Genomic DNA, 23,327 nt, shown 5'->3' with positions numbered 1-23,327 from the left:
AGTAATAATAATAATAATACAGATATGAATTAAGATAAAACATGCAGCAAGTTCCACACAATTTGAATCTTTGGTTGATGCCTCCTACCAAGCTCCAAAAAGAAAGATGCAATAAATTCTGAGAAGAAAATGTTGTAAATTGCAAACTGTGCTTTTACATGGAATGTGAAGCTAGCTGCCTTGAGCACTTCAGTTAAGTGCCTATAATAACCATGTATGGCCTCTGAATCCATTGCCACACCTCAGCCACATGAAAGTAAGTGATAGTAACAAGCAGAGCCTCCTTCAGATCTAAAATGTGACACTCCTACCCTCAAGCAAACATACCAACTGTACACTGATCTCATATCCTGAGATTCTAGTTACAATGTTTAGGAGAGTCACTAAGGAGCTTAAGTCAAGGGAACAAGCCAGGGTGTGGGGGGCTGAGCAAGAGAGAAGTTAAGCTGATAACAGCAGCATGTTGACAACAGAGAACATTTGGAAACCTGAGATGTTTTAAGTACGTGTAAGGGCAGTTAATAAATCAGAATTAAGGCATGTAGCATGTGAAGGTAGAAGCATAAATGAAGCAAATGGGGACAGTGATAGAGAAAAATTAGAGACACAATGGTAGAATCCAAGTGGTTGGCAGCTCGACTGCGAGGGCTGGGAGGAGTGAAGCCTCGAAAAGTTTGGCCACTCGAATTAGATGAGTGCGGAGAAGAAGCAGTGCTCGGCAAAGAAGCCCGCTGTGGAGAATCAGTACCCGAATGTATGGTATGAGAAGATGAGTGGCCACTTGAAGTAGGACTGGAAGAGATAGGGGCCGAATCAGGGGGGTCCACCTGAGGCTCAATGAAAGCTGGTTTCACTCTGTTGAGTGAGACCGTGGTTACAGAGTCTTTTATGAGGAGGTCCATGTTATTCCCGGAGTGTTTGACAACCTTGTAAGGACCTGTGTAGGGTGACTGAAGTGGGGCTTTGATTGAGTCATCTCTGAGAAACACATACCCACAAGAGTCTAGAGTGCGCGGTATGTACACACGCGGAAGTGTATGACTAGCCGGAAGTGGCGGCTGAAGTTTGCTGCAGTGCAAGCGCACTCGCTCGAGAAGTGAAGGGAGTTTGGAGGGCCGAGGAAGTGGGGTGGGAGCGACTAATTCTCCAGGCAAAACCACCGGTTGGCCATACACAAACTCGGCTACGGAACCCTTGAGATCTTCCTTGAAAGTCGCACGAAGGCCAAGAAGCACCAAGGGCAGTGCTTCTGTCCATAGTGAGTCATGACAACGCAAGGCAGACTTTAAGGTACGATGCCATCGCTCGACAAGCCCATTGCTTTGGGGGTGGTATGCAGAAGTATGAATTTTGACAATACCACACATTTTACATAAATCGGAGAAAACTGAAGACTCAAATTGCCGTCCCTGGTCAGTAGTGAGGTAAACAGGTGAGCCAAATCTAGAGATCCACGAATCTAAGAATGCTCGGCTTATTGTCTCAGAGGTAATGTTTGGAATAGGCACGGCCTCAGCCCACCGAGTCATCCTGTCAATGGCTGTAAACAAGTAACGGAAACCCTCGGAGGGGGGCAAAGGTCCTACGAGGTCCACATGAACATGAAGAAACCGGCCTGGCGGTTGGGCAAAACAGCCAAGGGATGTGGAAGTGTGCCTGGAAACTTTGTTGTGTTGACACAACAAGCATGTCCGGGCCCAAGACTGACAGTTGCGGTGCATGTCTCTCCAAACAAACCGTTCAGATACCAGACGGGTGGAAGCTTTGACACCGGGGTGTGCTAATGTGTGTAATTTGTCAAAGACCTGGCGCTGAAGGGGCTTAGGAATGAACGGCCGCAACGTACCAGTCGATTCATCACACCACACTAATTCAGGTATGCCGGGGAAAGTAGAGCGTACCGGTTTGAGAGAGGAGCTGTGGTCCGAAATCAACGGCATGGTATCAGGGTCCGCCGATTGCAACCGAGGTAGGTCTGTTAAGTCAATTAAGGTTGTGACAGCACCTACATGCGAGAGAAAATCAGCAACCACATTGTCCGCTCCTCGGATGTAGCGAATGTCATTTGTAAATTGCAAGATGTAGTCGATGTGATGAAAGCGTCGTGGGGGCGGATCAGACAAAGGATTTTTTATCGCAGGAACCAACGGCTTGTGATCAGTGAGCACATAGAAATCTCGTCCCTCAACATCAGTTCTGAAGTGTTTTATGGCCTCGTACACTGCAAGTAATTCTCTGTCGAATGCTGAGTATTTCTTCTGTGCAGTGTTTAACTTTTTTGAGAAAAACTGCAGGGGTGTCATAACATCATTGTATGTCTGACTCAGTACTGCGCCGACAGACTGTCACTAGCGTCAGTAGTGATAAACATTGTCGCGTCTGCACGTGGGTGAGCAATAGTGACAGCCTTGCCTTGTCCATGTCTGGTGTCCATGGGACCTGGCGGGTGCCGGAAGTTTGTGAGCCTGCGAGTGCATCTGTGAGAGGTGCCTGCACCGCAGAAGCAGCTGGCAAATGTTTACGGTAATAATTAACTGTTCCGATGAACCTGCATAATTCCCTATAGGTCTGGGGGCGTGGCATCTCAAGAACAGGCTTGATCTTGTCCTGCGGTGGTGTCAGACCGTCCGACGACACAACATAACTTAGGAATGTGACGGATGACTGGTGCAATTGAGTCTTTTTATTGTTCAGTTCTATACCAGCAGCTGCTAACGTGTCTGTCACGACTTGAACACGCTCCTTACTCTGTTCCAAAGTATGAGCAAAAACCAATATGTCGTCCATGTATATGAAACAAAAGTCTAAATTGGATAAGGTTTGATTGATGAAACGATGCCACGTTTGGGGGGCGTTTTTCAACCCAAACGGCATAAATTTGTATTGGAACAACCCGAAGGGAGTGGTTATGGCAGTCTTTTCAATATCCTCCGGAGCCATGGGGATCTGATGAAATGCGTGCTTGCAGTCCAAAACCGAGAAGTACTCTGCACCTGCGAGTGCATGATTGAAGTCCGCAATGTGTGGGACCGGGTATTTATCAATGGTGGTGCGGGCATTTAAACGCCTATAGTCTCCGACCATACGCCAAGTACTGTCTTTCTTTTGATCAAACAAGATAGGACTAGCCCAGCAACCGGAAGAAGGTTCAATTATTCCCTTTTGTAATAAATCATCTAATTTTTCTTTTGCAATTTTCATAAATTCCGGCTTGAGGCGGCGTGGGCGTTGCGATATGGGCGGCCCAGCGGTTAGACGTAACCGGTGAACTGTGCCATTAGTGACTACTGCAATACGTGGCGCGGCAAAACAGTCAGATGTCCATGAAGCGGAGCAGGCGGTGGCAGGCAAGCAAAGCTGTGGCGCTGAGACGTGCCAATCGCTCGAAGGCTGCGTAGCAAACGCACGCATGTTAACCTGGGCGAGGTTGGTACACTGGTTTTTGGTAGCGGGCCGTGCCGCTACGCGCGCTGTAGGCCCGAGTGGGTGTGGCCTAACAGCAGACGGCTGTATTTCATTGCCACGGGCTTGGGAGGTTAATTGTTCATTCGAAACGCATGGAACATGAGCACACAGGCATACACTGTCATTACAAGGGGGAATGCTGACACAGTTTGCAGAGTTCACAACATTGTCATTAATGTGTGCGGTCACGGGAACACCAGATTGGCACGGACTAACCTTGTCTGTAGCCGACGAGTCGTCCGCTTGTAGTGACGCGAGGCGTTGTTGTGTGGAGGTCAACTCGTGATGTATGTCGCGGGGATGCAACAGCATTTCCCTACGTTCCATCTGCAAGTTCGGAGACTCGGCGCGCTCCGCTAGCCACTCGTTTGTCCAAGATAGGTTTGGGCACTTCTTAGCCCAGCGCACATGTTTGGTGTTAGCCGAACTGTCACTCGGCGGAGCGAAAGGAATATGTTTGTTCAGTGGGGGGTAAAACACAGTATTTTTCACAAAATCTAGTGACAACTGATAGTGCCTGAGGAAATCAATTCCGAGAATAGGTTCTTCAACTGTTGACTCTAAAAACGTCCACTTCAGCTTGCACTCGGGCGAAAGTTTCACTGTATACAGTGTAGAACCCGAACACTGTAAGGTAGACAAGTTCACTGCACGAAGTACTGTTTTGTGCGGTTGCACTTTATTGGTCGCTAGGCGAGCCGGTAGCAAAGAGACATCTGCACCAGTGTCTACCAGAAACCGTACACCCGATTGTAAATCTCGGACATAGACTCGACCACACTTACTGTTGTTGTCCAAAACGGAATGCAACGTTGGATGGTGCACGTTGTTTATGTCGCAGGAGGTGGCACCGCTGCCTACCTGCGGTTGGAGTTTGGGTAAGAGCACGGCGACTGGCATTTGCGTGCTTGCTCCCCGAATCTCGCATGGAAGAAACAGTAAGATTGAGCGGGCCTGTGCTCCTGTGGGTAGTAACTAGGTGACGGAGTATGCGACCCAGAATCTTCCACCGAGGCCGATGCGCTGTCGTTGGGCGGAGCTGGAGGTGCAGGTAGGGCGGCTAGTTTAACAGCACCAGACAAGGGTGTGGTGTTGGACAGCTTCTTAGTGCGGTCGCGTCCAGAATGCAGTGCGTGGAGCTCACGCTGCCTGGCGGAGTAAGCTCTATCGGCGGCACGTAAACGTTCATTTACTGGCCTATCCTCATACGCAGAGATTGCAGTCTGGACAGGCAGAGGCAGCTTTTCTGTCCAGATTTCTGCGAGTGTGTCATCAGGCATAACTTGCTCGTCGACGAGAAGACGGATGCACCGCCACAGCTGGGACGGAGACCTGTCGCCGAGACGCTCTTCGTAAATTAGCTGTCGCACGTTTTCTCTCCTGATTTTTGAGACGCGCTCCAGTATCGTCTGTTTCGCCATAGCATACTTCTCTGCTAGGGGCGGTGCTTTGACCAGATCGTAAATTAAATCGACGCGGTCGTGAAGGTGGTTCATGAGGCACACGAAGCGCGCGTCGTCTTCCAAAGCACAGACATTGAATGTTTGCTCAACCAGGTTGAACCAAAATTCCGGGTGAGCGGGTTTGAAGTCTGGTAGCCTCGGCTGATTCGGCACAGCAGTCACTGTGGAGGTGCACCTATTTCTTCGGATGGGAGTAGAGCACGAAGAGGATAGAGTGTCCGAATTATTGGCGTCCTGTAATGCGGGTATCGCAAAGTTCACTTGACGCCGGAGGGGGCGGCTGAGAAGCGATGGACGCACAAACAGTGTGAGAATCGTAGTCACAATGTGCATTCTCATTGACTAGATAGCTCGGAGAGAAGCCGCTAGTACTTACGTACGCCGGTGAATGTCCGTTATGCACTCTGTATTCATTTGGCCGTGAATGGTGGGGGTGGTTGTAAATGTCCGGGTAATTACTGTCCAGCACAGAATTGTTGACTTGATTATGAGCAACACAAGGATGCCACACATGTCCACAAGGATGCACACTCGATGTGATATTGTCTGTTTGGCGAGCATTGAGCACATGTTGACTAACAGGCGCGGAAGGATACACACGTGGCGGGAACTGGCTCGGGATTGAATTTACTGCTGGATTTTCCAAAGTGGCAAGATTCCGCTCGACACCACGAACTGTATTGAATTGTGCGTTCGACACAGGAGTAGGAATGTTCCGAACAACACTCTGTGGAGAACACGTGGAAAAGTCTAGGCTAACAAAGCCAGAGTCCGTGACCATTGGCGGTTGGCAGAAACTGGCTGCACTCGATGAATTCCACTGCATGTTCGGGCTGAAAGATTCCGAAGGATCTCGCGGCATATCCACTACGACAGCAGGGATGCTGGAGAGATGTTGCTGAGATCCGGGCGGCGGTGAGTGCTGAAAGGCCATTGTCTGAAGCTAAAACACCGGCCCTCGCGATCGCGAAAAGAAAACCGACGTGGTAGGCGCGTAAATAACACTTCGTGCCGTAACTTGAACGCGTATTACACAAAACGGGGTCACCAGTGAGGGAATTGGGTGATAGTTGTAGGTAAACAACTAGTATTCTCTCATATGACAATTTATTAGCACTTCACGTCTACACCGATACAAGTCCATGAGGCTAACTCCTCGTTACCGGAAAACATCCTCCAAAACTCTCCATCTCAAAGATAGCACACTTACACTCTTTACAAATATCGATATTTACGGCGCTGCACGCCACAAGTGCTTCCTTCTCAAGCTCCTGCTATGTGTCAGCTGTGCAAATGATTGTTGTGTCATCATCATACATTATAAGTTTCTGATTTATATAGATAGGGAAGTCATTTAAGTAGAGTATAAATAGTATTGGCCCAAGTACCGACCCTTGCGGCACACCACGTTTAACTGTTTGCAATTCTTATTTGTAATTTTTTTTTTTTTTTCCCCCACTAGGATGTCTGATTTCCATGCACTGTTTCCTATTTGTAATGTATGATTTAAGTATGTCATAGCATTTTCCTCTAATTCCATACTGATGTAATTTCATTATTAATTTTTAGTGGTTCACACAATCAAATGACTTAGATAGGTCCATAACAATCCCACATGTCTTTCGTTGCCTGTGAAGTAAATTAAGAATGTGCTTAATTATATATGTTGATGCTGTTTCTCTTGACTTCCCTTCTCTGAAACCATATTCTGATGAATGCAGTATACTGTACTTTGTTATAAAACTTACAATTTCATTCTTTATTACCATTTCATAGATCTTAGCAAATGTTGAGATCAATGACGTTTTCCTGTAATTTTCTAATTCATCCCTGTTCCTTTTCTTAAATATTGGCTTCACTTTACTTACTTTCAGTGAATCTGGAAATATATCTTCTTCTATCACAGCATTCAGAATGTGTGTCAATGGTTTTAATATACATTCTCTGCATTGCTTTATGAGATGTGATGTGACACCATCCAACCCACATGAATGTTTAATTTTAAGTTTTTTATTAGGTTTGACGCTTCTCTATCTGTTGTAGGTATGAAAACCATAGTATGATTTGTATGTTGGGGGTTTAACAATTTACTTACTGCATTTGTTTTATTTTGTCTTATTAATTCATCTGCTACAGTAATAGAATATCTGTTAAAGGTATTGGCTATTTCTATAGGGTTTGCATTGCTTTTCCCACTCATCAGTGGGCAGATGCCCTCTGCCTGATTTGTTACTTTGCCTCTATCTTCAATAATGAAAGAACATAAACCTTTCGAGTAGTTCTTTCCCTTATCTATAGACATCGTGATGAACGATGCTTTAGTTTCTCTGATAAAACTACAGCACTCTTTCTTTTCTATTCTATACAGTGTGTTGTAGGCCTCAGTATTTGGTTGTTTGGAGAGGTCATAATACACTGTCATATTATTTCTGGCATGGATTACTTCTCCAGTCACCCAGCTTTTCTTTTTTTGTTGCTTTTTGACAAGCCTTTTACTAACAGGACATGTAACGTCATAATAACAATTGAATAAAGAAAAAAACTGGTTCCATTTGGTGTTTGCATCATTAGCTGCATATATTGGTTCCCTGTTTTCTGCCTCTAACATATTTTTTAGTAAATTTATGTTATGTGGAATGTTCTGTCTTCTCATCTCCCATATCTTTTGCACTGAATCCCTAGTCTTTATATTTATGTCTATCATGATCGCAAAATGCTCTGCTAATGTGGAGTTTATTACCTGTGTGTCACAATAGCATGTAGGAATATTTGTTATTACACGATCAATTATAGTTTCACTATGCTTTGTTACTCTGGTTGGTTTATCTATTTTTATTTTTAGATTGTATGTGCACAATAATTCCAGTAGGGTCTTAGTATTATCTGTATTTTTACTTGTGTATATGTTCAGATCTCCTATAATGATCAGATAAGCATATGTTTTGAGAACTGTTGGATTATGTCTTCCAGCTGTTCAAAGAAGGTTTTAATTACACCATTTGGTGATCGATGCTAACCTAATACACAGCATAATTTCCCAGCAATTTTAGTTTCCAGTGCTGTAGCTTCAAAGCTCAATTCTATAGTATATTTTGTTATATTTATGGCTTTAGTTGATTTATAGTTAGAAAAAATGGCAACCCCACCACCTTTATAGGAAGTTCTGCCAAAACTGACTACTTTCACATAATTCTTCAAGTTGTACATTCCTATGTGATTTTCTTTTAGCCCATATTCTGTAACTACTGGAATGCAAGGCCTATATTCCTGTAATATTACTTCTAGTTCCTCTGTTGTATTGTTTATGTATTGAACATTTTGGTGAAGTATTCCAACAGTTGGCTTTAAATTTAATTGTTCTCCTTCCTGTAATATACTAAGCACATCACGTGCTCCCTTTGCTTCTGATACTATGCAGTGATTTTTTTCAGTTTGTGTCATTAAACCTGGGTCATATCTTTGTCCTACATTTATATTCCTCTCACTGTTGTCAAACTGGTATGTAAAATGGACAGTTTTACTTTAATCTTTTTCCATGTTCTCTTTCTGCTAACTCGATACGATAAAAATCCTCACTTGGTATAGCAGGTCTCCTAGTTCTCAGGCATCTGTCTTAATTGGAAGCTGCTTCTGCTGTTGATCTCCCAGGCCTCAGGTACCGCTTTTGTGTGGTTGCTGTTGCTGGTGGCTTCTGTGCTCTCCGACTTGGTGACTGCCCTTCTTGGTTAGCTGCTACAGCTAATGACGCTTGTATGTTTTCCTCACAAGCAATTTCATTGCCTTGAGATAGTATTATGGGGGTCTGCTGTTTCGGATACTTTTGCTGTTGACGACAGCTCTGCTGATGATTGTGGTGATTCTGCTGCTAGTGGTTTATCTGACACTGCTGCTGAGAATATCAGAGCCTTTTCTGCTGCTACTGGTGTTTGTTGTAGCTCTCCTGCAGATAATAATGGTTCCACTGTTACAAATCACTCTTGTTTTGGCTGAAATGGGATTGGAGACCATTCCGTTTCAGATGACTCATTAATAAATGTAAGTATTTCGGCACTAATAATCTTTTTCCCTTTTACGTTCATGTGGAGACCATGTCTTCTGAAATGCTCTCTGTGAACACTGTTTACATCTACAAAAGTTATATTCTTTAAACTTCTACATATTTTCTTAAATAGCCTGTTTGCTGTAACAATATCGATGTTTACACACGAGTTTTCCATCGGATCGTGTCTCCTGGGGATACTAACAATGTAGAAATGCACTTGAGGCATCCTTTTGATTGTTTCCTTTAGGATTCTCAATTCATGCCAAGTTTCATTACAGTAAACGTCATTTGCGACTCCTATTATGATGCAGCTGTTATCGGTCATCAATATGTTGTCACTGTTTTTCAAAATTTGGCGTAGTGGCACATTTGGTTTGATGATGCCCGTTACATTAAGGTCTGTGTGATTTCTTCTCATAATTTCTGTAACTCCTCTCCCATGACTACCTGCAAAAATAAATGTCTGTTGCTTGTATCCTTGTTTGTGCATAACATGGTTTTTTTCCTTTTCTTTCTTTATGAATATTTACCTTGGGTTTTCTCCGTTTAATCCACTTGCATCTTTTTGTGTGGATAGTTTGTTCATATTTTTATCCATAGACCCACTATTAACACTTTATTTTCTTGCGATTAATTCACTTGTGTCTTTTTGAGTGATCAGTTCATTCATATTTCTAGTTACAATTGTACTGTTTACACTTTGTACGTTTGGTTGTGCAGACCTACGAATTTTATGGCTAGCATTAATGAGATCTTGTTGGCTTGACATTCAGACAGTTCCCATATGGGTAGTGCCACATTTTTCATTGTTTTTATATATTTTTTATAATATCAATTTCTTTTTGAAGTTCGTCATGCACGCTGTCTTCTAATCCTGAGTAGCACTTTTCACTCGTGATCTCGTGGCCATTAAACTCTATGTCACATTTACACTGTATTTGTAAATCTTCCTGAGCAAAGCAGTGTGAGTGGCACCATTTATGTTTAAATATGCATATTCTAATTCCATTTAGCACTGTTTCGTCACATACAATACACTTGATTGAAATTAAGTCCTCAAAAACTGCAGAGCGGTTCAAAGTTACGTGTACACTTGCTGCCATATGACTGAAGCTTACAGTGGAGATGCTGATTGACTAAAGGCGAAACATATTCAAAGTCAGAGATGGACATTATTGAAACAAATTTCTATCTTGGTAATTATTTGAATAAATAAAAAGTAAACTGAATGTGCCTTGGAAAGTTCATAAGTACCGATTGACCACCATGTCATCCTCAGCAAATAGGTGTCACTGAATGTGGGTATGGAGGGGTATGTTGTCAGCACACCAATTTCCCAGCCGTTTTCAGTTATTGTGCAACTTCTTAATCAAGTACATCCTCAGTTTGCTCACAAGGGCTGAGTGCACCTCACTTGATAACAGCGCTTGGTAGACCCATCCAAGTACTATCCATGCCAGACAAGTGATCTGACAGGAATGGAAGTTCCACTGTGGCAAGGCCATTAGCATTTGAATAAATAGATCACTCAGAGAATTGTATTCTTGAATAAATGATACCCAGATATATAGATTATTCCTCACTGTGTACAAATAATTATTTGTTATTTATTATTTGTAACTTAAATAATGAATATGCTTCAGTATCATTACATTTTCCTTGTTTACTTCTGAGGCACGTATAACCATTGTTTGTTCCCCTGGTTCAGCACAGTTTCTATGTGGTAAGTATTAATGAATGATGCAGTGGTGTGTTTCAGTGGATCAGTGGGTTAAGTTCAAGACTACAGATATAAACTCTGGTACTCAATCCCCCATTTGTTCTAGCATTGTTTCTGTCACTTCTGACTTCTTTCACCTCTATCAGAGAGAAAAATGTCAAGTTAATTTGCATCACATTTCAGAGCTCATGTTAAGCAATAGGTTAACATATGACTGCGTGGAGAAGTCAGGTCAAAAAATGGAGGAAGGCACAAGCATACCATCTCGAACAGAATAGTACCAAGTAAGGAAATACAGTGTTCAAGTGAACATTGTGGTTGAACACAAATTTGCAGTGTAATAATTGTAACGTAAAAAGCTTGAACGTTAGTACTACCAATGAGGGTCAATCCAACTGACTCTGCACTTGCCAGTACTTCGTTCTCTCCCTCTCCCTAATAACTAGGAAAGATTAGAACACAGCTAATCTACAATACCTTCCTCAACATGACAAGATTGCTAATCAGAAGATTGCTAATGCTATTAAATATGAGTGTATTGTTGATATAATCATGCTATTCTCTCACACTTGTAGTGCTGCAGAATGAGTGAACAAAGTATTGTCTCAGAGGCTGAATGTGACTAAAATCAATTGACTTTAAATCTACACTTTCCTAAAACAGTATTAATCAAAGAAATTCACAAAACTACACAAAAATGTGGGATGCTGCTGAATATCCAAAGGCATTTGAAATAATTGAAAGTCTTTTGGAACAACCTCTGAGAAACCTTTGCCTTAGGAGATGGAAAAGTTTTTCAACATGATGTACACCTCTGCAGTTACATAGAATCTTGCCATGGAAAAGTTTTGTAAGAGACACTGGGTTTGACTACCTAAAATGGTTCATAATATTGCAGCTCTTTGGTAGCTTCCTATTGAGAAAGTTTCAATGAATGGTTTGAAAGCTTCTTTCACATTTATGGCCTGAAGAAAGAACATGCAACTATCGCAACAGTGTTTTGCCCATAATTCAAAAACAAATAGTTCACTTGTATTGCGGTGCATGTATAATGGAGGTGTACAAAAAACTGCAGACACATAATAGCCAAAGAAACTGGTGACAAATTTCTGATGTTTTCACGTAAAACGAAAATTTATCTTTCTATTTTGAATGGGATATCAGGGGATAAAGCTGATGAGGAATCAGAATAAAGCTACTCACCACAAAGTAGAATGGAATTGGTCTTTTCTCAAATTTTTGCTGAAAAATATCATATTTTAAAAATCTTATATTGTTATCAAGAAATAAATGAGATTTTCAGAAGATATAATTTTCTTCTTTGGCATTTGTAGGTGGTATTTTTTAGATATCATAAAGGCAGATATTCCAAAATCAAATCAAGTCTGATGAGATGTTACAGAAAAGAGTTGTTCTGAAGGTTAATTACGAACCAGCAAAAAATATTAGTACATTTGTTTTATAAATAACAAAAAATTTGAACAAGAAATTTCTTTGGATTTCAGATTTATCTATTATTCATACCCCTTTTTAATCACAGGTGATAAATGAGAATTTTTATTGGTCAATCAATAATATTTCAAATAATAATTTCTATTTATATTCAGTATTCATCATTCAAATAAATTTTGGCTGCTACACTCAGTTGATACCCTAAAACTGTAAATTAAAAGGCACCTGTAATAGTAAAATTTCTGTTTGTAACATGCAAATGATATGAGAAAGTCCTAGGTTGAATACAAAAAATGGAGAGAGTAAAGATAATCATTTACCAAATAGATGAATTGTTGAACAGTAGACAGATACATGAACAAGGTTTAACTTGCAGTTAAGCTTTTGGACAATTTTTGAGAGAGAGAGAGAGAGAGAGAGAGAGAGAAAACTACTTGCCATGTCATTGCTTTCCAAATGGGATGAGAGGGTGTGTGGTTGGAAACAGTAAAAACAGCAAAAATGTTGGGAGAAGGAAGGAAACAATGAAGGAAGGCAGAGTGAGGGCAGTGGGAAGGAGAAGCAGCACGGGGCTGGGATAAGAGTGAAGCACCAGTGAGCTCACACTGGCAGAGGAAGGGGAAGAGGCGAGTTGTACATGAGGAAATAGGACGGGGAGGGGGAGAAGTGGAGTGCAGGATAAAATTGAGGAAGAGGTATACTACATCAAGAGCAGTAAGGACATAATCAAGCAACAGAAAATCCAGGATGGAAAGTAACAGTACCAGAGAAAGAAAGCTGCTACTCACCATGTAGCGGAGATGCTGAGTCACGATAGGCACAACAAAAATATTCACACAATTAAAGCTTCCAGCCATTAAGGCCTTTGTCAGCAGTAGACACACACACACACACACACACACACACACACACAAATGCAACTTGCACACACGTCTACAGTCTCAGAGAGCTGAGACCACACTGTCACAGTGCAGTATGGTCTCAGCTCTCTAAGACTGCAGATGTGTGTGTAAGTTGTGTGTGTGTGTGTGTGTGTGTGTGTGTGTGTCTACTGCTGACAAAGGCCTTAATGGCCGAAAGCTTTAATCGTGTGAATCCTTGTCTTGTGCCTATCGCGACTCAGCATCTCCGCTATATGGTGAGTAGCAACTTTCCTTCTACAGTAAGGATATAGATTGTTCTACATATGCTTGTAATATTTAAACCACCAGAATCCATCAGTTATTAACATGCACAGCACGCATTATCAAATACCGCCCCAGAAGAACTTCTTAAATGCAACCCTTTCCAGGTCTTCACTACCTTAACATTTTTCCATGAAATGAGGGATGCCAAAATCCTTCCCAGATCACAAAAAGTCATGTGCTAATACCTAATATATTTATGACATATCTTGGTCAGCTCTAAATCCATAGTTACTCCCAGCCATGTGCTTGAAGACGTGCCATGAAAAGTATCCTAAGAATACCAGAACAGTCCTATTCACGATATTCTTTTGCAGGTGCACTGCACTTGTCTTATACACCTATTTACTTCCTAAACAACTGTTTTATACAGGCTGTTCATTTTAACAAAAGACACTGAAATATCACAAAAACTACACATCATATGTAAAAGTTATAATTCTAATTTGTTTCTTTTGGATGGGGACATTGAATGATGCCAAACTCAACCAACCACCCTAACTCATGCTGCAGTGGCGAGGATCAACATTGAAATCTTCAACAGGAACCCCCATTTTTATTGCAGATAACAGTTGTATGTCAAAATCTAGATATGTTTTGTCTAAAACAATTTGTTTATTATGCCACACATGGCACTGCAATCAGAGAAATAGAAATGGGTACAAAATTGTAATTTATAACATACTACTCAGTGGCCCCTGAATACCCATTGGCGCTTGGGACCTCACCTCCATGCTGAGAGTGTAGATCAGGCCAGTATTTCATAACTCATAATTAGAAACCCATTCACAATGTTGTATTCCTCCAGCATATCAAGCATGGGACTACTGCAAGCACCACTGTGGCTGTATAGCAAACTAAGACATAACATGCAGTACACTTTGACTGGAACTCGTGTATCATGCAGATACAGAACAGATAGTGGCTCTAAACATTACAATACTTGTGCAGTCTTTATTGCCTGCACATATGCCTATCATTTGGCGAACAGACATGCAAGTGGATTATGAGTGTAGCAACCTCAGAAAAAAAAATTGAGATGATCCTGATCTACAGAGAATATAGAAGAAATGTTGAGGCTGTTGTTGCCTTGTATGCCAAGCATTTTTCAGAGAAAGCTCAATCTTGTTCATTCTTTTACAAGGTTGTAAATGCCTTTATGTCTGAGTGCAGCATACAGACTGGCCAAAGGAATGAAGGCAACATGTTACAGGAGAATCTAATGAACTAATTGTACTCACAGCAGTGCACCTCAACCCACAGATAAGTGCCTGTAAATTACACTGTTTTGTGTCATTATACGTTATCCTCCATGTCACGTGTCAATGCATCAAGAACTTCTTAGTACTAACTCCCATAACTGGATAGTATTTTGTGAATGGGCATGTCAAAAAATGCAAATAATCCACCCATTCTTTCCCAAGGTACTATTTTTCAGTGAGTCTACATACATAAACCATGGTAGAATTAACCAGAATAACATACATTACTGGAATGTATACAATCCCCACTGGTAACAGCAAGCTGACCGTCAATGTCTCTTGATGGTGTGGCACTAATAACAGCTCCATATTTTATTGATGGTACATTGAATGGATGCAAATAGAAAACGTTTTTTGAACAGGAACTACTGGTACTACTACACAATGTTGGCCTGGATATTCAATAGTATATGTAATTTCCGCATGACTTTTGCCCACCACATGATGCAATTGAGGTAAGGGAAAAATTAGACCATGTTTTCACTGGTTCATTGTGTCATCGGAGGTGGCCCTATTAATTGGCCCACTAGGTCACCAGATTTGACATTACCAAATTATTTTTGTGTGGGTTGTCCTTGACAGTGAGTATTCATCAGGGTATTGTCAGGAGTGCCCAGCGAAGTGTGATAGAACCACTATTGTTCTCTATAAACATAAATGATTTGGTGGACAGGATGGGCAGCAATCTATGAGTTGTTTGCTGGTGATGCTGTGGTGTATGGTAAGGTCTCGAAACTGAGTGACTGTAGGAGAGTACGAGATGTTGTAAACAAAATTTCTACTTGGTGTGAAGAATGGCAGCTTGCCCTAAATGTGGAAAAATGTAAGTTTATGTGGATGAGTAGGAAGATCAAACTTGTAATGTTTTGATACAATATTAGTAGTACATTGCTCAACAAAGTCAAGTCTTTTAAATATCTGGGCATAATGTTTGAAGTGGAACAAGCCTGTGAGTGCTGGTAGGGGAGGCAAACAGTCGACTTCAGTTTATTGGGAGAATTTTAGGTAAGACTGTTTCACTTGTGAAGGAGACCGCACATAGGATGGTGGTGTGACCTATTCTTGAGTACTGCTTAAGTGTTTGGGATCTGTACCAGGTCAGACTGAAGGAAGATATCAAAGCAATTCAGAGGCGGGCTGCTAGATTTGTTACCTGTAGGTTCAGACAACATGTGAGTGTTACAGAGGTGCTTCAGGAACTCAAATGGGAATCCCTGGAGGGAAGGCGATATTCTTTTCGAGAAACAATATTGAGGAAATTTAGGGAATTGGCATTTGAAGCTGACTGCCAAATGATTCTACTTCTGCCATCATACATTGCGCTTAAGGACCATGAAGATAAGAAATGAGAAATTAGGACTCATGCAGAGGCATATAGAGAGCCATTTTTCCCTGACTTTATTTGCAAGTGGAACAGGAAAGAAAATGACATGGTACCAATGAAATGATAATTAAATTGACACCCTAGCTGCAAACAGGCGTTGATGTACTTCATTAGGGACATGTTGAAAATGTTTGCCCCCAACCGGGACTCGAACCCGGGATCTTCTGCTTACATGGCAGATGCTCTATCCATCTGAGCCACCGAGGGCACAGAGGATAGCGCAACTGCAGACACTTATCCCTTGCACGCTCCCCGTGAGACCCACATTCCCAACATGTCCACACCACTACATTCATAGTGCGCCTAAGAGATCGTCATGTATAGTACATGGTACCCTCGATCATACAATGTATGGTGGCTTGTGAAGTATCTATGTAGATGTAGATAAGGTGTAACAACAAGTGCCAACAGGCTGTGAAGACATGGTCGACTGAATAGAAATGCCTGTGCTGACATTTCTGCAGATATGCTTCTGTCCTGTGTATGGTCATTGGAAAAGTAGATCACTAAGCTTATTGAAGTTGGTGGCACTAGATTTGAACACTTACTTTAATTGGAAAAGTGGAGTAGCATTCACCTCAAGCCTTGGCCGTAGTGGCACATTGAGTAGTCACCTGTTCAATATAATAATAATATTTATTCAACGTTGAATAATCAAATACAATCCCTAGAAATAATACAGTTTCAGGACATCATACAGATTATTCTTCTGAATATGTCAGTTTATAAATTACAAACTATAGATTTGTTTCTATTAATAAATTTTACATTTTGATGGATTTTATGTCTGGTAGTATACAATCATGATATTACAAATATTTTTTTATCAACATTATATTAGTTGTAGGTTACTTAAAACTATGAGCTTGACATACTTATGAAACACTTTTCATACAGATATAATACTCGTCTAGGGAATAAAAAGGGTTTTCAATTAGAATTCTTTTTAGCTGATCTTTTAATTCATTAGTAGGAAGGGTTGTGAGACTTTTTGGTAGGGCATTAGCTAGGTTCAGCCCAGCATGAAGTGCATTTTTTTTCATATAAAGCTGTTCTGTGGCTATTTACATGGTATCTGAACTTTTGCCTTGTATCATATTGGTGCATTTCACAGTTGAAATTTGAATTTATTGTTTTCACAAGCAATATAACTTTCAATATGTACACACCTATAATGGTAAGCACACCTAATTTTGGGAACAGATTCTGACATGATTTTCGAAATTTGGCACCACAAATGATCCTGATAACTTTTTTCTTTAGTATTAATAATGTACTTAGGTTGGCTTGAGTTGTTGCACCCCATATTTCTACAGCATAGTTTAAGTTTGATGAGAATAGGGCATGATAAGTAGTTTTTAGTACACCCATGTCCTTACAATATTTGCTAATCATATTTATAGCAAACACATTCTTCGGCAGCTTACATGCTAAGGAATCAATATGCATGTCCCATTTGAGGCTGTCCTGGATTGTAATTCCCAACAACTTTGTCCATTTTTCCTTTTTTACAATGGCATTTCCTATGGATAATTTCATGTCAAATTCTATTTATTTCCTTGTCTTAAATTCCATCATTGCAGCCTTTGAAGCACTTACATTTACATGGCTTTCATTAAAATACTTGACTATTTCATTAGTTACACTGTTGCACTGTACCTCCAGACTCTCATAGTCTTTGTGTTTACACACTATTGATGTGTCATCTGCATACAATATTTTTGTACAGCTAGGAGAACAATACTGTATATCATTAACATATATCAAAAAAGAAGGGGTCCCAAGACAGAAACTTGAGGCACTCCATATTTGATGTCTGTAATTTTAGATTTGTAAGACCCTCTTTTTGTTTTAAGCAAGACAAATTGTTTTCTATTGCTCATATGCAATTTTATTAGCTCATAGCCAGTTCCTCTGGTACCCAGGTTCCACAGCTTGTCAAGTAATATGGTGATGTCGACACAATCAAAAGCTTTTTCTAGATCAAAAACACTCCAGTTACATACTCCGTGTTCTCTATGGCCATTATTATTTTGTCTATTAACTGTGCTGGTGCTACTGATGTTGACTTTTTTTCATAAAGCCATTCTGATTTTCAAATATTAAATTGTGTTGACTCAGGAATGTCATTTGTCTAGTATAAATAACTTTCTCAACTACCTTAGAAAATGCAGGTAAGATTGAGATGGGGCGGTAGTTTTCAATTTTAGATTTATCACCTTTCTCGTGAATCGGGGTTACTTGTGCTGTCTTTAGACTATTTGGGAAACAACCTGATGCAATTACATCATTTACTGCTGTGACCATGGCATCAGATGTGTTATGTACAGATAGACAATCCATGATAGCCTGCTGATTTTGTATTTTTTACTGGCATTACTATGTTTTTGACTTCCTTGTTATTGGTTGGGGCCAAGTATATGCTTTGTTTGATTGGAATGCCCTTATATCTATGCTGAAGATTCTTAAGATTGTCATTGACAGATTTTCCAACAGAACAAAAGTACTCATTAAAAACATTTGCAATCTGACATTGACATTTCATGATATGCCCTTTATGGTTTACAGTAAAATCACTTGTTGAGCTATTCTTAGAATCCCTAAAGCTATTTATTACTTTCCAAACAGCTAAACCTGTGCTAGTACAGTTTCTTAACATTGTGGCTTCATACTTACTTTTAGTTTCTAGCAGAAGATCTTTATAGTAATCCTGATAGTTCTTAAATTCTATCTTTAGTCTATTATTATTGTTTTTACTTATCATTGAATATTGGAAAAGTCTAAGTTCCTCTCTTGCTGTTTTTACTTCATGATTTATCCAGTTATTTTTTGTATCTTTTTGCAGTCATTTACTGTAAAGGTCATTTCTGAACATGAGACACTGAAGCAATAAAAAAAATCTGATGAAAATTCACTGAAAGTAATGCTGTTTTTTTCACCCCATTGTAAGCTTTTTAGAAAACTGTTGAAATCTTTAACATTGTCATCATTGGTCATTCTTTTTGTCACATATTGTTTCTCTTTTCTATTGACATGAAGATTTTCAGCTTCTATCAATACCTGTACTGTGTGGTGGTCAGAAATGGAAAGCTTCAGAACTGATGCACTGCATGTAAAGTGGGACATGTTAGTTATAATGTAGTCAATGCATGATTTTACACTGTTGACCTCTCTAGTTTATCAGAAATGTTAAGTTAAATTGAGGTAGTATTAGCATTAGTTTTTTAGATACAGAGTCATTGGACAGCAAGTCAATGTTTATATCTCCAGTTAGTATTATGTTAACCCAGCCATTTTTATTTCAGTGTTTACTGTCAATGTCAACAAGCAGGTCATTAAGAACATCAAAGAAACTATCTAGGCTACCAGATGGAGGTCTGTATAGGCCTATAATAATTTAGTCCTCTTTCCCCCACTTATAATTAATTGTTGCTAGTTCTATTACACACTCAATGCTGAAAGCAGTTACATCTATTACACTATAATTACTACCACTGGCTACAAAGATAGCTACCCCACCACCACGATCCTCTTTTCTACTGAAGGCAGAGCAAAAGTTCATGGAAAGTGGCTTACATACACTAATTAGCTCATCTGTGTACCAGTGTTCACTTATAACTAAAACATCAGGCTTATCAATTGCTGCAATGGTATCCAACTTGTTGTGCTTATTGCCAAGACTTTGAAAGTTCTGCTGAATTAATTTGAAAGTGAGTTTGGATTGTTGAATGCGTGATGGATGTGTCACCCTACCAGAACCACTTATACATTTATCCCTAAAAAAGAAATATCAGTTGACAGAGTGGGTTTGGTGTTTTTCACTATCCATTTATTCAAGTTGGTCTGTTTCCATGTACTGGGAGCCTGGGAAGAATCAGCTTTACCTGATGTATTCAGCAGCCATTTGTCCAATGTCGTCTGCCTATACCCATTCCTGCAGTCTTCTTGTGTTGTGGATCACTCATTCTTCAAATGTGTGTATTTTGAGTATATGTTGTTCGTAGCATTTACGACGATTTCACAAATAATGGACGCTAAGTGACTTTTCCCGCGCCGATTGAGGTGAAGGCTATGAGTGGTGTAAAGATCTCTACTAAAATGTTGCACGTTAACCATTTGTACATTTGTATAACAGTTGCAAATTTCTGCATATTGACTGTTTGTATATGCTACTGCCCTGTTTACAAACGAGAATTGGGGCAAGTCATACTTGTGTGGAATAACGAGAACAATGACGTTTGAGTCATTTAGATGGTTTAGGGCAGATTTTAGGGCATTAACAGCATGCAAGCCATCGTTTTGTGCAACGTCATTTGCACCACCACATATTACAATAAAGTCTTCCTTCATTGTCTTTCGAGAGATATTGTTTACAGTTGTAAGCAATTGGTCAAGACGAGCTCCAGGTTTAATATAACCTGAAGCATTTACTTCACTGTTTACGCTTTTTATTTCATGTACAAGGCCTCTAAGATGACTATCACCCATATATGTTTATTCTTCTTGCTTCATTTGTGGACTTAGTTAAATTAAGTGTCGTCTTGAATGTTGAATTTACCTTGCTTCTGTTTACAAGTGACAGTTTTGGCTGGCGAGGTTCCACATTTTGCTTAATAACAGGCTTTTCTTTCAGACAGTGGACGATTTTATCTTTTGTAGATAGGCCTACCATTTTTTGGAGCACAGCAGGAGAATTTATTACTAAAGAGGGTGAAATGATTGCGCTATGGTTAGCGTTACCGGTACACCCAGAATGTGCTGGAAAACTTGAAATGGCGACGGAATCTTTGGTCATTGTGTACACTTTATTTCTGTCAAATTCACTTGCACCCTGCTCGGCGGTTTTTAGTTTTCTATGATCATTTTCAAGACATTTGAGTCTATCAGCTAACACTTTGTTTTCTGCCAGGGACCTGTGCACAATTTCTTGCAACAAATTAATAGTTTCAACTAGTTTTGCTTTGTCAGGATGGACTTCACATGTTACACACTTACATTTTGATCTGGATGAATTTTCACTGCGAGTTTTTTGCATGGCACTAGACTTGAAACTTTGCGAAGCATTTTTGTTCATCATCGTATTGCTATTGATGCCGGATAACATTTGAAAATTCGAAATAGCTGGAGGCACAAATTCACTAAACTTCTCAATCGCCGTCATCTTCCCAATATGTTGGGGTAATACAACATTGAAAATGCAATTTCCAATTACAAGTTGTGAAAGTGCCTGTGCTATCCTCGCAGCATGCAAGTGGGGCTTCACATGGCATTGGGTATTCAAGGGACATTGAGTAGCTTAAATTATGATTGTGTTCCCATTCCTATTACTCTGATTACAGTGCCATCTGTGGTAGAATGAAGAAAATGCTTCAGGTAAAACATATGTAGATTTTGCAGTAGAATTGTAATCTACAATAAAAAATGCTGGTTCCCTTTGAAGATTTCAAAGCTGGCCCCAGCCACCCACGCATGGGGTGGTGTGGAGGGTTGAATTTGCTATCATTGGATGTCCCCCTCTGAAACAAACAAATTGGAATTATACCTTTTTTATTTGATGTGTAGTTTTTGAGCTATTTAGATGTTTTCAGTCAAAATAAATACCCTATATACACTAAGGGTTGTTGAAATTACAACACCAGGAATGATGGATATGGCTGAAATAGATGTTATACCATCAATCAAGTACAGACCATGCCAGGTGAATGTGAAGGCCAAGGTAGCAATGGTACACATCATTCTTTGAAGAAAGTGTGGGACCCCAACCTCCTCCCTCTCCACCCCCCTCCACTCCCCCCCTGCCCCTCCCCCCCCCAATTCACACACATACACACATGGTTGGGTGTTGTCCCACAGAAGTATGGCTCGAAAGCCTCCAAGATGTAGCAGTTGCTGTTGAAATTATCCTTTAGGTGCAAAATCTAAGAATGTATGTTGTACTCAGTAGTGCTCCAAATAATCATACACCTATGCAAGCTTGTACATATAGAATCATTGTTTTAGGGAAGGTTGAAGAATAAATCAACAAGATACCTAAAATTTTGTCACTCAGCTTTCCAGATATTCGATTCACATGTTCATTGCAGCCTTGACAATGAACACCTCCAGTCAAAACTTAAACAGAAACAATCATTGACACAAGGAGTATTCCACAAATATGACTGCTCAGGTGTCAAGCCAACATGTGGGACAAAGTGAGATGGTCTGTTAAAGATGTGCAGAAAAGGTGGCAGTCATTCCATGGTCACATTGCATGATTTAGCCCCCATGCATTGCTGCATATTCCCTCTTCAATACCCTGGTGCCACACATGCATCAGTGTTACAGTACCTGACCTACACAAGTAAAAATATCGTGGTATGACAAAAACAACTCATGGAGACTAACCATGGTTTCAGTGGCCAGGACAATGGTCATGTGTGTATGAGTTGTGCTTGTGTGTATATATGTGTGTGTTGTCTACTTTAGAAAAAGGTCTTTTGGCCCAAAGGTCAACATGAATGACAGTTTTTTGTTGTGTCTGCCTGTGACTCAACATCTCTTCTGTATGGTGAATAGCAATGTTTCCTTTTCATAATTTTTTCGTTATTCCATCCTGAATTTCTCATTGTTTGCTTTTAGACTATTCATTTTGTTTCATTTCAACTTACTCTCATGTCATTATTGCACTATTTTATGTCATTGTGTCATACAGGTACTTACATTCACATATTCATTGCGTTTCATGAGTTGCAAATACCTGTCCTTGGTTTAACACTGATTTACCATAGAAGACAAGATGGTAATAGACCTACACATGTTGTTGGTACACTGTTCTTCACATCCTCTGTTTGGACCAGTCTTCCTGTGGATTGCAATTTTCACAAACATTAGTGCAAATTTATTACTTCATAATATCTCACCAATTCTATAGCTAACTATAGTGTTCAACAAGTCTCCTACAGTAGATATCACAATCTGTGTCCATAATCTAAAATTTTGTTTTGCGTTTGCTATGAATAATTTACTTCCTAATTGTCTGATAGTTTGTAGCTGTAAAGAAGCAACTTTAATTGCTTCAAATTTTACTCCTGTCGTACTTACTGCATTGACATTTGAATTGTGACCACATAGGTCAACATGAATGCTGTACAAGCACTCTTTGAAAAATTGTCAAGCATACTTATAAACAAGCTTACTCATGTCAAGACATTATTTATCAACAGGCTGAAGATGAAGTAGATGAGTCAAAGAAAAATTTATGTAGTGTTAGTGATATGTCCTAGGAACCATTATTAGTAGTTATTCATAGTTCCTCTACCTCTTCCACAATCTTCCCATTTATCAGTAAATGATTATCTCAGTTGCTTATGATATTT

At 40.1% G+C, this 23,327-nt stretch overlaps 1 protein-coding gene and 1 non-coding gene across 2 annotated transcripts in view; one reads left to right on the top strand and one right to left on the bottom strand.

Annotated features, from left to right (window-relative positions):
• Nucleotides 1-23,327, top strand: part of LOC126298148 (Down syndrome cell adhesion molecule-like protein Dscam2) — a 560,143-nt gene that overhangs the window by 503,954 nt on the left and 32,862 nt on the right. The window lies entirely within an intron of this gene.
• On the bottom strand, nt 16,106-16,179 carry Trnat-ugu (transfer RNA threonine (anticodon UGU)). Its single transcript has one exon. It is a non-coding gene; the product is annotated as a tRNA-Thr (tRNA).

Source organism: Schistocerca gregaria, chromosome X, assembly GCF_023897955.1.
Source record: "Schistocerca gregaria isolate iqSchGreg1 chromosome X, iqSchGreg1.2, whole genome shotgun sequence".
In the NCBI taxonomy this organism is placed as follows: domain Eukaryota; kingdom Metazoa; phylum Arthropoda; class Insecta; order Orthoptera; family Acrididae; genus Schistocerca; species Schistocerca gregaria.
This window is presented reverse-complemented; position numbering and strand designations above follow the sequence as displayed.